Source organism: Salvelinus sp. IW2-2015, linkage group LG1 (assembly GCF_002910315.2).
Source record: "Salvelinus sp. IW2-2015 linkage group LG1, ASM291031v2, whole genome shotgun sequence".
Classification (NCBI taxonomy): domain Eukaryota; kingdom Metazoa; phylum Chordata; class Actinopteri; order Salmoniformes; family Salmonidae; genus Salvelinus; species Salvelinus sp. IW2-2015.
The window spans coordinates 52,187,071-52,199,464 of NC_036838.1; the positions used below are offsets into that span (position 1 = coordinate 52,187,071).

Genomic DNA, 12,394 nt, shown 5'->3' on the forward strand with positions numbered 1-12,394 from the left:
GTAGATGATGTCATGAGACACAAACATATAATATAGCATATACCTAATTGATGTCATGAGACACAAACATATATATAGCATATACCTAATGATGTCATGAGACACAAAACATATATATAGCATATACCTAATGATGTCATGAGACACAAACATAATATAGCATATACCTAATGATGTCATGAGACACAAACATATATATAGCATATACCTAATGATGTCATGAGACACAAACATATATATAGCATATACCTAATGATGTCATGAGACACAAAATATATTAGCATATACTAATGATTCATGAGACAACACATATATATAGCATATACCTAATGATGTCATGAGACACAAACATATATATAGCATATACCTAATGATGTCATGAGACACAAACATATATATAGCATATACCTAATGATGTCATGAAGCACAAACATATATATAGCATATACCTAATGTGTCATGAGACACAAACATATATATAGCATATACTAATGATGTCATGAGACACAAACATATATATAGCATATACCTAATGATGTCATGAGACCAAAACATATATATAGCATATACCTAATGATGTCATGAACACAAACATATATATAGCATATACCTAATGATGTCATGAGACACAAACATATATATAGCATATACCTAATGAGTCATGAGACACAACATATATATAGATATACCTAATGATGTCATGAGACCACAAACATATAATATAGCATATACCTAATGATGTCATGAGACACAAACAATATATACATAGCATATACCTAATGATGTCATGAGACACAAAACATATATATTAGCATATACCTAATGATGTCATGAGACACAAACATATATATAGCATATACCTAATGATGTCATGAGACACAAAAATATATATAGCATATACCTAATGATGTCATGAGACAAAACATATATATAGCATATACCTAATGATGTCATGAGACACAAACATATATATAGCATATACCTAATGATGTCATGAGACACAAACATATATATAGCATATACCTAATGATGTCATGAGACACAAACATATATATAGCATATACCTAATGATGTCATGAGACACAAATATATATAGCATATACCTAATGATGTCATGAACACCAAACAATATATAGCATATACCTAATGATGTCATGAGACACAAACATATATATAGCATATACCTAATGATGTCATGCCGTATTCCTCATCCTTCTGAGGTCTGAATACAATATGAAAAAGAGAAGTAATATATATTATTAATTCCATTAGATCTATTATTAGATTTGAGTCATGACTTAGTCTATGGAGAACATGAAGACAATGGATGTATGGCAAATAATTTATGAAGAAACGCCTTTTTAGAGCAAGCATTGCTTTAGCAGTCTGTATACCCACTAGCTTCAACGTCCTTGGCCTAAACGTTAGTGCATTGTGCTAACATGATAGCCCTCATACACTTTGAAACAAGAGTAGAAAATTATAAAAAATCATAAACCACATATGAATTACGCAGATCTAGTGCTCTGTGTGTGGAACAGATTATAATACATATCATGCGTCCAATTTGTCCCCGCAAATCCTAGAATTATGAGACGTATAGACAGTCGAACGAACAGCCATGGATTGCGATACTTTACTTCTATTGATACACACATTAGCCCTAAAAAAGTGAGGCATACCAACAAAAATTAGGACATTATGTACACTGAGAATAACGATGAGGATAAGATGATACTTATATTTATAAAACAAGGAGGTCAAGCCAGCTCAGCTGCTGTCATACAAACACTCTGGAGACATTAGTCCTTACAAATACAGGTAAGCTAGACCAAAGCAATCCAATGAACTCCCTATTCCAGTAGTCACATTATTAAAAATCCCCTTTTAGCCCGTTATTTGGTACACTAATCAGATCAACAAATTTCTACTGCACAAAGAACCCTCCTGACGGCAGAAAAGAGTGTGACCCTATATACAGGGGAGAAGGATGGGCTGGCCGCGGTATCAGCTCACCTACAAGCCTGCCAGAGCAAACCCAAGGACACGGTTATGAGAAGCAATAAGTCATGGTTGCAATGATCTATCTCCCGATAAAATCATTCTAGAGAATTTGCAGACCGTACCACCAAAACACACTAACACGACTCTCAAACAAAACAATCCACGTATGATTAGCAATTGAATGTCTCAGGGGACAAAATAAGATCTTACAGAAAAAAGTTAGTTAATTTAGCATGTGTCTCTGGTCAGCTTCAAGACTCAAATAGTATCTGTACCCAAGTCCCCAGTCATAGGCAGCATCTAGTGTTATACTAGCTATGTCAGGTGCCCACTGCGTGATAGTAGCGATCCTAACAAAAAGGCCAGCAGCCTTAATTATCAGACGAGCCGTTTGTGTTGGTTCTGTTGCAGCTCCTGTAATGGTTAACTCTCCTACGTGCCAGACCCGATATTCTATCATTAGCGATATTGTCCAAGAACCGTAAACATAATATACGCTCCTCAGCCTAAAGTAAGAGCCCGGTGAACAGAGTTACCGCAAGCGTCCCTGGAAATGTGAACGACATAAACCAAAGTTGCGCCAGCATAAGGGACAGTTCAGCCAGCCAACTTTCCATATAGGAAGTGGTACAACAAGGCTGTGATCAACAGTATTTCTCACAGGTAACTACGCAAGGTAGTAGGGAATTTCCCGAGAGGAATCCTCGGCATGTAGGGGTGTTCTCAATAACTATACTTCATAGTGTCAGTTCATCCAGAGCACGCCGCCCCGCATAGGCAACTTCCTCTCCACCCCGAGAGAGTTTAACATTTCGTGAAGACTTATACAAGACAAGAGCGACTCAAATCATAGCGAATCTCTACATCTCACAGCGGATAACGCTTTTATAATTTGACACTCTTATGACCTGAAGCTATTTTCTATAAAGAACTCTTTGTATAAGATTATGATACATAATGTCATTATTTGCACAGCCCGAATTTAGCCTGTAATCATTTACACGAATAATTAGTTGCAATTAAGACCACTACAAGATGTCACCCGGCTCTTATCTCATTGCATAGCCACTGGTTACAAAGACAGAAACTGTCCACAAGATACGCGAGGCATCTCTCCAGATGTATAGCCTTTGAGTGTACAGCTCGTAGAATTATACCAAGTAGGATCGATAGCGCTTTTTAATGAACGATCTCTAATCGGTCTAAAAAAGCTTGTCTCTCGATAACACAATTTGGGAAGTTCAACGAACCTTACCACAGCAGGTCTCTCAATGTTAACGACAGAAATCTGCCATTATATAATAACATTGTCTTTATGAATCATTCTTTTGACTTGTGTTCACCACCACGGCTTGGTTGGATGGTGGTCTGGGGAGTATGCGTTCATCTAGATTACCGCATATCTCACAATTGTTTTTACAGTATTCAAAACCTCTCCTCGGCCATCCCCCAGCCTGTGCCAAAGCTACCTTTCTGTGCTCTGCTTAGTGTTCGAGATCTAGCGACTAACTGTCTCCGTCCTTTGGCTTCAGCTGAAATAATGCGACTCATAAAGCCCAAGTCATTTTCAGAGTAAATCAGGTATGTGAGTATTCCAGAGGTAACCTACCTCCAATTGTCTCAAAACTCTTCCGACGGCCCCTGGAGGTTTATAGAAACTTCTCTAAGTATTTTCGCTACCTCTATTACGACTCATGGATTCCTCACCTTGTCAATTGCTCTATTGCTGCCGCAGCTCATTGATGCCCAGTCCATAGGCCTGATTTCCTCACTTCCCCCTGTCTCGTCTGAACGTGTTCGTCTGCGATGCCAGAAAGGCTGGTCCGCCAAACCACACACCAATACAGATTGCTAGCATTGACCCTAAGTTCCCACCTCCCAGCAGATTACCCCCCCATACGAGGTGACCGCAGGCAACAATCGATAAGTCCGATAGATAACCATGCCGCTTGTGTATCTATGGAATATCTAGGTTGTAGTAGTGGAAGCTGTGGCTGATCTCTCCCTCCGGAACCTTGTCCATGCATAGTTCCAACTGCCAACTCGCGCCCAGTTGAACCTTGACGCACACATGTAATGTCTCGTTCGTGTCTCATAATCACCCCTCGTATCCTCAAAGTCCTCACCAACAGGACAGAAAGTCCCGATCCCTCCAGCTTGGCCAGGGCTACTATGGGCATCCAGCGCGAAGCGAACCAGGAAACTTTAGGACTCTTTGCAAGTGGATTTTAGGAAGAAGCTAGGTCCGTTCCCAGTTCCCTCAACTTCCAGTGTCCCTGTTTCCTGCCCTCCTTATGCTGTAGTGCTCCCTGCCGTGGGGAGCCCAGGCAAAGTGAGTGGTCGCGATAGATTCGTGGTTCTTTGAAAGCCAATATTGCAAAAGAGGCTTTTACAGATCGTTGGACCGAGCCACACGGTCTACTTGACTGTGCCCAGCTCCGGAGCTAAACGGTCTCTAACCCTCATGTTCCTCCATGAAATACCGCACTTAATGAAACAGCCGATAGTTCTAGATGGCCTCGGAGAACCCGGCCCTTCAGTTCCTCATGCTCGCCTCCACGGACGCACTTTAAAAAAGAGCGCCGTTTTCTGGGAGTAGCGTCGAGGAGGGTGCCCCTTACTCAGAAAATTTGGGAGTCAAACCACAAGACTGTCCCACTGTTCAATGGCAAGTCCACACAAACCCAACTGGGAATCAAACAAGAAATGCAAACACTTGTGGAACACTTGAGATTGCCTGATTAGACGGTGGCCGGTTGACGAGGTGCAAGCACCGAAGATGGCATTTTGGTCGTCCTTAACGCGCGAAGCGAGTATGGAGGAGCCTATAACATGGGTCGAGTTAGATTACATGCGGAGTGCGCTATCAAGAATCAGCATAAGAGATTGAACTTGACCAGGTACTTTCACTTAGGTGGACGTTGAAACGTTCACGGAAGGGGGGGCACGGGGGAATGGAGACATTTGTCAGATAAGCTATACAATGATGTCAGAGATAGAGACTTGACCAGCTGAAGAAAGTTTTGCTAGATTGGAAAGTTGATTTGGGTGTTTGTTTAGGCAGGAAAGAGACGCTTTCAGTTCATGAGGGATTAGTGATGGAGTTGCAGAACCATGAGACACATAGCAGAACGCAGCCTGACGCCTCAGGTCCAACCCGGCTCCTATCAAGATCAGATCCTTCCTTTGGCCTCCAGCGGCTCGTCACATTGCCTGAGTATCAACCCTTATAGATCCAGGTCAAGTTGTATGAAGAGAGAGAGGAATCGACACCCTCTGCCCATAAGCTCCTCCGTCTGTCCTCCTCCCTCCCGCTCCCAGACACAGGAAACTTGGTCATGGCCTGAGAGTCTAACGTAGATCAGCTAATCAGAAGTCCTATTTGCACTAAATGGCCCCAATACATATCAACTAGCGTTTGGAGATGGGCGTATCCATCATAAAATGGTACATTTGTAAACTTTCTCTTCAATATATATCTTTTACAAATTTCGGTTGGTGGAAATATATTTTATTCGAATATTGTGCAATTCCTTAAACGTATTCCCGAATCTGAGTGTTAGCAGATGGATACAAGCTCAGGTTTGTTCTGTTCGGTAGCCGGGTACTAGACTCCCTGATTTTAAAACCAGAATCCTTCACCCAGCGATGCCGCTGGGCTGATAGCGATAGGCGAACAGCCAGATGGGCTCTTGTCGGCGTTGTGACGGTATGTGCGAGACCACTTCTATTATGGCTCTACAGCTGCGGCCCCTCAGCAAGGCTGCTTCACGGAAGATGTGGAAGCCGCTCGTGTGGCCTTTCCCGTGTGAGCTTCCCATCGTCCAGAAAGAGGGGACGAGCCTTGGCGTGAAGGAGGCTGTCGCATGGCGTTTCGCAGGCCCTGAGCCAATCCGCCAGATGCTGCCTGCGAGTGCACAGCGTGGAGGAAGCTAGACGGAGAGGGAAAAGGTTACACACGTCCCCATACTTTATCACACCAAACTCCAACTACAAAACCCATTGAACCTACACTAACGACCCACGCTCGCCAATGAGTCAACAGTTGATGCCCAATTAGTCCACCCATCATAGTGCTTGTTTCGAACAACCCTCAACCAGCCAACAAAAGTGGTTCATTGTGTAACCTTCCCTCTCCTTTGTCTATTCACTTACGACTGTATGGCTTTGTGAAATCCAAGTCCCAGCTCTGAGCGCGCGAGAACCATAGCACTAGCCGCAAGCACTTCAACCAAGATGGCACACGCTCCGCACACGCGTAGTAGCCATTGCAGACCACCGCCAAAGCTCCTCCTCCCTCAAGAGCCTCCTAAACCGAAGCACAAAGAACCAAGTTGTCCCATAATCATATCCAAACGTCAATCCCAGGGGGCCTCGCTTGTCCCGGAAATCCATCACCATCACCTGTGCTCGCACCTCCTAACGGAAGCGATAGGGAAAATGGTGTTGTATCTATTGTCGTAGCGAGAGTACCCCGACTCGTGGCATGTATGTAGTTGAAGTAGCAGAGTCTGCACTGAGAGGCTTTAATGATGTCATGAGACACAAACATATATATAGCATATACCTAATGATGTCATGAGACACAAACATATATATAGCATATACCTAATGATGTCATGCCGTATTCCTCATCCTTCTGAGGTCTGAATACAATATGAAAAGAGAAGTGAAATATATTATCCAAATATTTATTTAGTCTTTGAATGAAACATGTTAGGCACATTTGAAAACCCTTTAGGCACATTTTTGTATGTGTGAAGCCATTAATAAGTAAATAAAACAAAATAAACAATATGCTTTAACATTAAAATCATAGCATTTCCCATTAGTATAAAGGAAAGCAGGGTTCAAATTATACATTGACTCACATACCCTAAGAAAGTGGGATAAACCAATGGTCATATTTTCAATACTTKTACTTTATAACAAGAGTGGCCAGCACTCTGTAATTCAAACTCTGAGGACAAGTGTTTACAATCAGAGTAACCAACTCCACTCTCTTTCAGGTAACATAGATCAACAAATTCATCCAAAGGTGACTTTCTCAGGGAAAGGATAGAGCAGTACAACTGCTTATAACAATGCATGCAATGCATTTCCAAATCATTTCTAGAGAATTTGCAACATACACAAAACTAAGCTTCACAAAATCCTTGTACTTTTAGACAAAATGTATAAAAGAAAAAAGTATTAATTTAGCTATGTGTCTCTGTCAGTTGCGATCCAATATCTGTCAATCAGTTGCAGTCTATGTTTKTAGCAGCATCACAAGGGAATACATTAAAACAAGGCCACAGTTAATTACAGCAGGGTCTGTGAGCTCTGAATGGTAACCTCCACGTCCATCCATTTATCAGTTCATTGTTCAAAACAGAGTGGTACAATGTCCTCCTCTGGAGCGGGAAAGAGACGCAGCATGTCCCTGGAATATTTAGAATAGCCGGTGGGTGACAGCAAGACCTTCTTGGGAGTGAAAAACGACACAGTTTTCTCCAGAATAGGAGATATGGGAGATGTAGGGATCCCGTTCTGTAGGTGTTCTCCAATAACTATCTTCAGTTTCTCCACACCGCTGCTGCACTTCCTCTCCAACAGAGAGAGTTTACATCTGAAAAACAAGACAAGACACTCATGAACATCTCTTCTCACACATAGGCTTTATTAATTTTGAACTCTTATGACCTGAAGTATTTCAGTGTAATTGATCATGAGCTTACCTAATGTGCTGATCTTTCACATTCATGCTGCCCTGAAGAGCAATGTCCAAGTAGGCAGGCATTTTCAGATGTTGGCCTTGAGTTTGCAGCTCGGAAATCAAGTAGAGATGTTGATCTTGATGGTGGTCTGGAGTTTGTGTTCTGGTAGCTCCTCTGTTCTGCTGTGTTGCTGCTGGTCTTGGCTCAGCTGATGCTAAGAGAGCATTCGATAGTGAACTCTGCAACTCCACTCTGTATTTATGTGCCTCCTCTCGCGCTGTCTCATGCTCTGCAGCCAATCAGAGGGCTCTGACGGTGGGACAATAGCCAGTGGGAATAATAGCTGATTCCGCACAGGACAGGTGGGATGTTGTTCTTTAAGCCATATGCAAAAGAGGTTGGCCACGTTAGTCCCTGAGAACGTCTCTATATACCCATGTGTACTCAGAAAAAGACTGTTCCCATGTCAAGTTGTGACACAAATCAACAAAATGCAAATGTGACATATGCTAGGATCACAAGTATTTTTCGTCCTACAGCAGCTAACTATCATTGCATTAGATCCCAAATCACATAATGACGATAAATGTGTGTAATAGCCATATTTATGAAATGGCCTTTTCACAGGAACTTGGTCATGGCTAGAGTCTACTAGATCAGCTAATCAATCCTATTTGCTAATGGCCCAGATACATAATCAACTTTTGGCGTATCCATAAAATGGTACATTTGTAAACTTTCTCTTCAATATATATTTTTAAAAATTATTCGGTGGAAATATTTTTTCAATATTGTGCAATTCCTTAAAGTATTCCCAATCTGAGTTATCAGGGATACAGATGGTTTGTCTGTTGGTACTAGACTGCCCTATAAACCAATCTCTCTCCCAGCATGGCTGGCTGTGCATGGGAACAGCCAGTGGGTCTTTGTGAGAGCAGACACACTTCTATTATGTCTCGCGGCTCAGCAAGCTGCATTCAGAAGTGTGGGAAGCCGTGTGTCCCTGTGGCTCCCATCTCCAAAGAGAGGAGGGCGTGCGACTGGGGCACGCTCAGCGTTGTGTTGTAGAGCCAGCTGTGCTGTGGAGCTCAGAGGAGGAAAGTGTGCTGCCTGGGCGGGAGCCCCGGGGAGAGTTCTTGAGCGAGTAGACAGACAGACAGACAGGAGGTCATCATCACCTCACAGCTGATGCACTCTGATGGAGTCACAATACCTGCGAGGTCATCAGCTAGAGAAAGATCAGTCTGAAATGACTCCAATTTTTTTAATGTGAGTAGCCTACCAGCATTATCATTATATAATGTTGTGTTTTCCTATGCGTTTTAGAAACCTGTGTTGATCTCACACGTGTAAATTGTGATGATGAGCGTGCACTCTGTCAGTATCATTGATCCCAGCATCAGGCAGTAGATCTGGGGGTAACCGGTTCTGCAGATTCACGCAGCACTCTGTGAGACACTCTCCATCACCCCCACCACTTCACCTGTTTCATGAGATGTGACCATTGTCCCCCAGCAATAAGAACACTGAGCATGTGGCAGCTCCACATTCCTCATTGTCCTTCCAAGCTCACCCATTGGCAACAGACTGTGAGAAATTCCAACAAGCCCAAGACCCACACATTCGTATGCAGATTATGGACTGTATATAGGAGATATGAAGTCAGTAGAACTCAGATTCTCTCAACACAGAGTCCTCTACAGCACAGAGATCCAGCCATGGCACCTACAATCACTTCAGCTGTGATCTACTCTAATGAGCACCTGACGCTGACCAACAAGGTAAATTGAGTTACAAATAGTGTTACATTGTTTCAGTATTTGCTTCTAGAATACAGCCATTCATGTCAGCTCTGTTGTATTCAGAAAAAGACTATTAATGACTTCTCTTCTTGCAGATAAGAAAGCCAGTGGTTGAGAYGTTATGCAGAGATCGTATCAACAACAGCATTGAGCAGCTCAAGTCTCTCCTGGGTCCAGAGATCCTCAACCAGCAGCCAAACTCCAAGCTGGAGAAAGCCGACATCCTGGGGACGACAGCAACAGAACCAGTCAGTGAGCTCCTCCTCTTGCTCTGCAGCTGTCAATCAGGTTTACTCCAGTTATGTCCAAGAGATTGTGCACTTCCTGACCAAGGATGAGGTGAAGACACAGACCCAGAGAAGACTGCTGAGCCACTTCCAGAGCCTGCATCCAACCTCTGATAAGAACAGGAGGGAGAGTGACCTGCCTCAGTTCAGCTCCCAGCCCAGCACAGCATCAGCAAAGAGAAGAGTCCAGTCAACATCACTCTCTGGAGTCTCTGGTAGAGTCCTACAGACTGGAACTCCACTCTCAAACAAACTCAATGGACCATGTTGGTCTAARATTAATGTGATGGACAGTGATCAGAGATCTTCTTCATATTCTGCTTGTGCATGTTGTTTTAAAAGTTTTGTTTTGATTAAAAGTTGTCATTATAATTGCACTGAAGAAGTAAAACAGTTTTTACAAAGAAATTGTCATGTTAATAACCTTTATGTTTGTGAAGCATATGTTGATTATGTTGACCATGTGCTAATTAATGATCAACATCAATTTCAATGGTCATCCATGAGGATTTTTAACCCAAAATGGGTATTTAATCATATTTTTGTGATTATCTGTTACCGATCTGTTTAAAGGTCAACACGTATTCAAGAATAAGCAATTTTGTTACAACTACATTTTTGTAGTGATATTGTCATATTAACATTATATTGAGCTGTGAAGTATGTATCAGTATTAGTTAAACATTTGTTATTGATCAACTTGAACTTGAGCTCCATGATGATTATTTACCCAAACTGGGAATTATACCTGTAATCATCACTCTGTGATTGGAAATAATTGATCTGTTTAAAGATCAGACGTTATGGATTAAAATGTTACTCACATTATTAATGGTGTGTATATTGTAGAGGGGAGAAGAAGAAGAAAAATGTCTCAACATGAAACCTTTATGATGTCTTTTATAAAAACAGTAAATGTGTATCCTATACTCTGTTAGAGTATCATATGTCTTGGAGATTTATCCATGTTCTGGTTGTGATGTGTAATCACCTAAACTATTCACCTTATATTTAGGTGTTCAAGTCTATGATGCGACTCTTTGAGTCAATGTCAATAAATCCCAAAATAATGAAATCATTTGTTTTGTTCTTGATCTTTCCTTCTCTCTACTGTCATCAACATATTGACTGTAGAATACAACACAGATCTACTGTATAAGGTCATACTTACTTTTGCAATGATTTGTAATGAAGTTTTGGAAGTTTAAAATATTGCATCTCAATCAAGTAATCTACAGGGATCCCAGTTTTGAGCAGGAACAGAAATAGTGATGGCTTTATGTGTCTAACATGCTGACCACATGCTGCACCATCACGTGCATGATGATTTTGTCCACCCACACCAGACACGATCAGGACACGCAGGTTGAAATATCAAAACAAACGCTGAACCAACCTTATTCATTTGGGACAGGTCGATTAGCATGAAACATATATGGACATTTAGCTAGCTAGCTTGCTGTTGCAAGCTAATTTGTCTGGGATATAAACATTGGGTTGTTATCTTAGCTGAAATGAACAAGGTCCTCTACTCCAACAATTAATCCACAGGTAAAAGGGTCAATTGAGTTTGTTTCTAGTAATCTCTCCTCCTTCAGGCTTCTTCTTCTTCGTTGAACTTTATATGGCGGTTGGCAACCAACTTTAAGGTGCAATACCACCACCAACTGCACTGGAGTGTGGACCTCAGTTCATCTTTCAATCACCCACGTGGATATATGCTCCTAAAAACCAATYAGGCGATGGTACGTGGGTATAGCGTCCTAAAAACCAATGAGGAGATGAGAGAGGCGGGACTTGCAGCGCGTCAGGCATCACAAACAGAACCAAGTTCTATTTTAGCGCCTGGCAACGCAGAATCTCGTTGAGGCACGAGCTGTGTGGTCAGCATGTAAGAAGAAAAGGCCCAGGGTGTGGACATGAAGCTAGAGTTAGGGTTATGGTTAGGGTTAGGGTTGAAACGGGGTGTGGACATGAAGCTAGAGTTAGGGTTAGGGTTATGGTTAGGGTTGAAACGGGGTGTGGACATGAAGCTAGAGTTAGGGTTAGGGTTATGGTTAGGGTTGAAACGGGGTGTGGACATGAAGCTGAGGTTGGGAGTTTGGGTTATGGTTATGGTTAGGGTTGAAACGGGGTGTGGACAAGAAGCTGGAGTTGGGGTTATGTTAGGTGGGTTGAACGGGGTGTGGACATGAAGCTAGAGTTGGGGTTATGGTTATGGTTAGGATTAAAACAGGGTGTGACATGAAGCTAGAGTTGGGTTGGGTTAGGGTTATGATTAGGGTTGAAATGGGGTGTGGACATGAAGCTGGAGTTAGGGTTGTGTTTAGTGTTAGTTCAGATTGGGTGTGGACATACAGTAAAACTAGGGTTAGGATTAAGGTTAGGGTTAAGGTGATGCTAAAATCACATGTCACTTGTCTCTCATTGATTCAATTAGGTCAGAACCAGACAAGTGCTACTCTATAGTGCTGACTGTTCTTTAACTAAATCATTTCTCCAATCAAGTTTTTCAGGGAACTTCTCTAGTACCAGATTCTCTTTTTATAATTGGAAGCATATTTAATGGTTGCCTAGAAACCGGACTGAACTGAATCGCTAT

General features: G+C 42.1%; 1 long non-coding RNA gene and 1 pseudogene across 1 annotated transcript; one reads left to right on the forward strand and one right to left on the reverse strand.

Moving 5' to 3' along the window:
* Positions 1 to 6,679: 6,679 nt before the first annotated feature.
* On the reverse strand, positions 6,680 to 8,145 carry LOC139028910 (uncharacterized). The gene is made up of 2 exons (XR_011481131.1): positions 7,725 to 8,145; positions 6,680 to 7,615 (listed from the first exon to the last, which is right to left on the reverse strand). It is a non-coding gene; the product is annotated as an uncharacterized lncRNA (long non-coding RNA).
* Positions 8,146 to 8,829: 684 nt separating this feature from the next.
* LOC111969630 (transcription factor HES-5-like) lies at positions 8,830 to 10,100 on the forward strand (annotated as a pseudogene).
* The last annotated feature ends 2,294 nt before the right edge of the window (positions 10,101 to 12,394 follow it).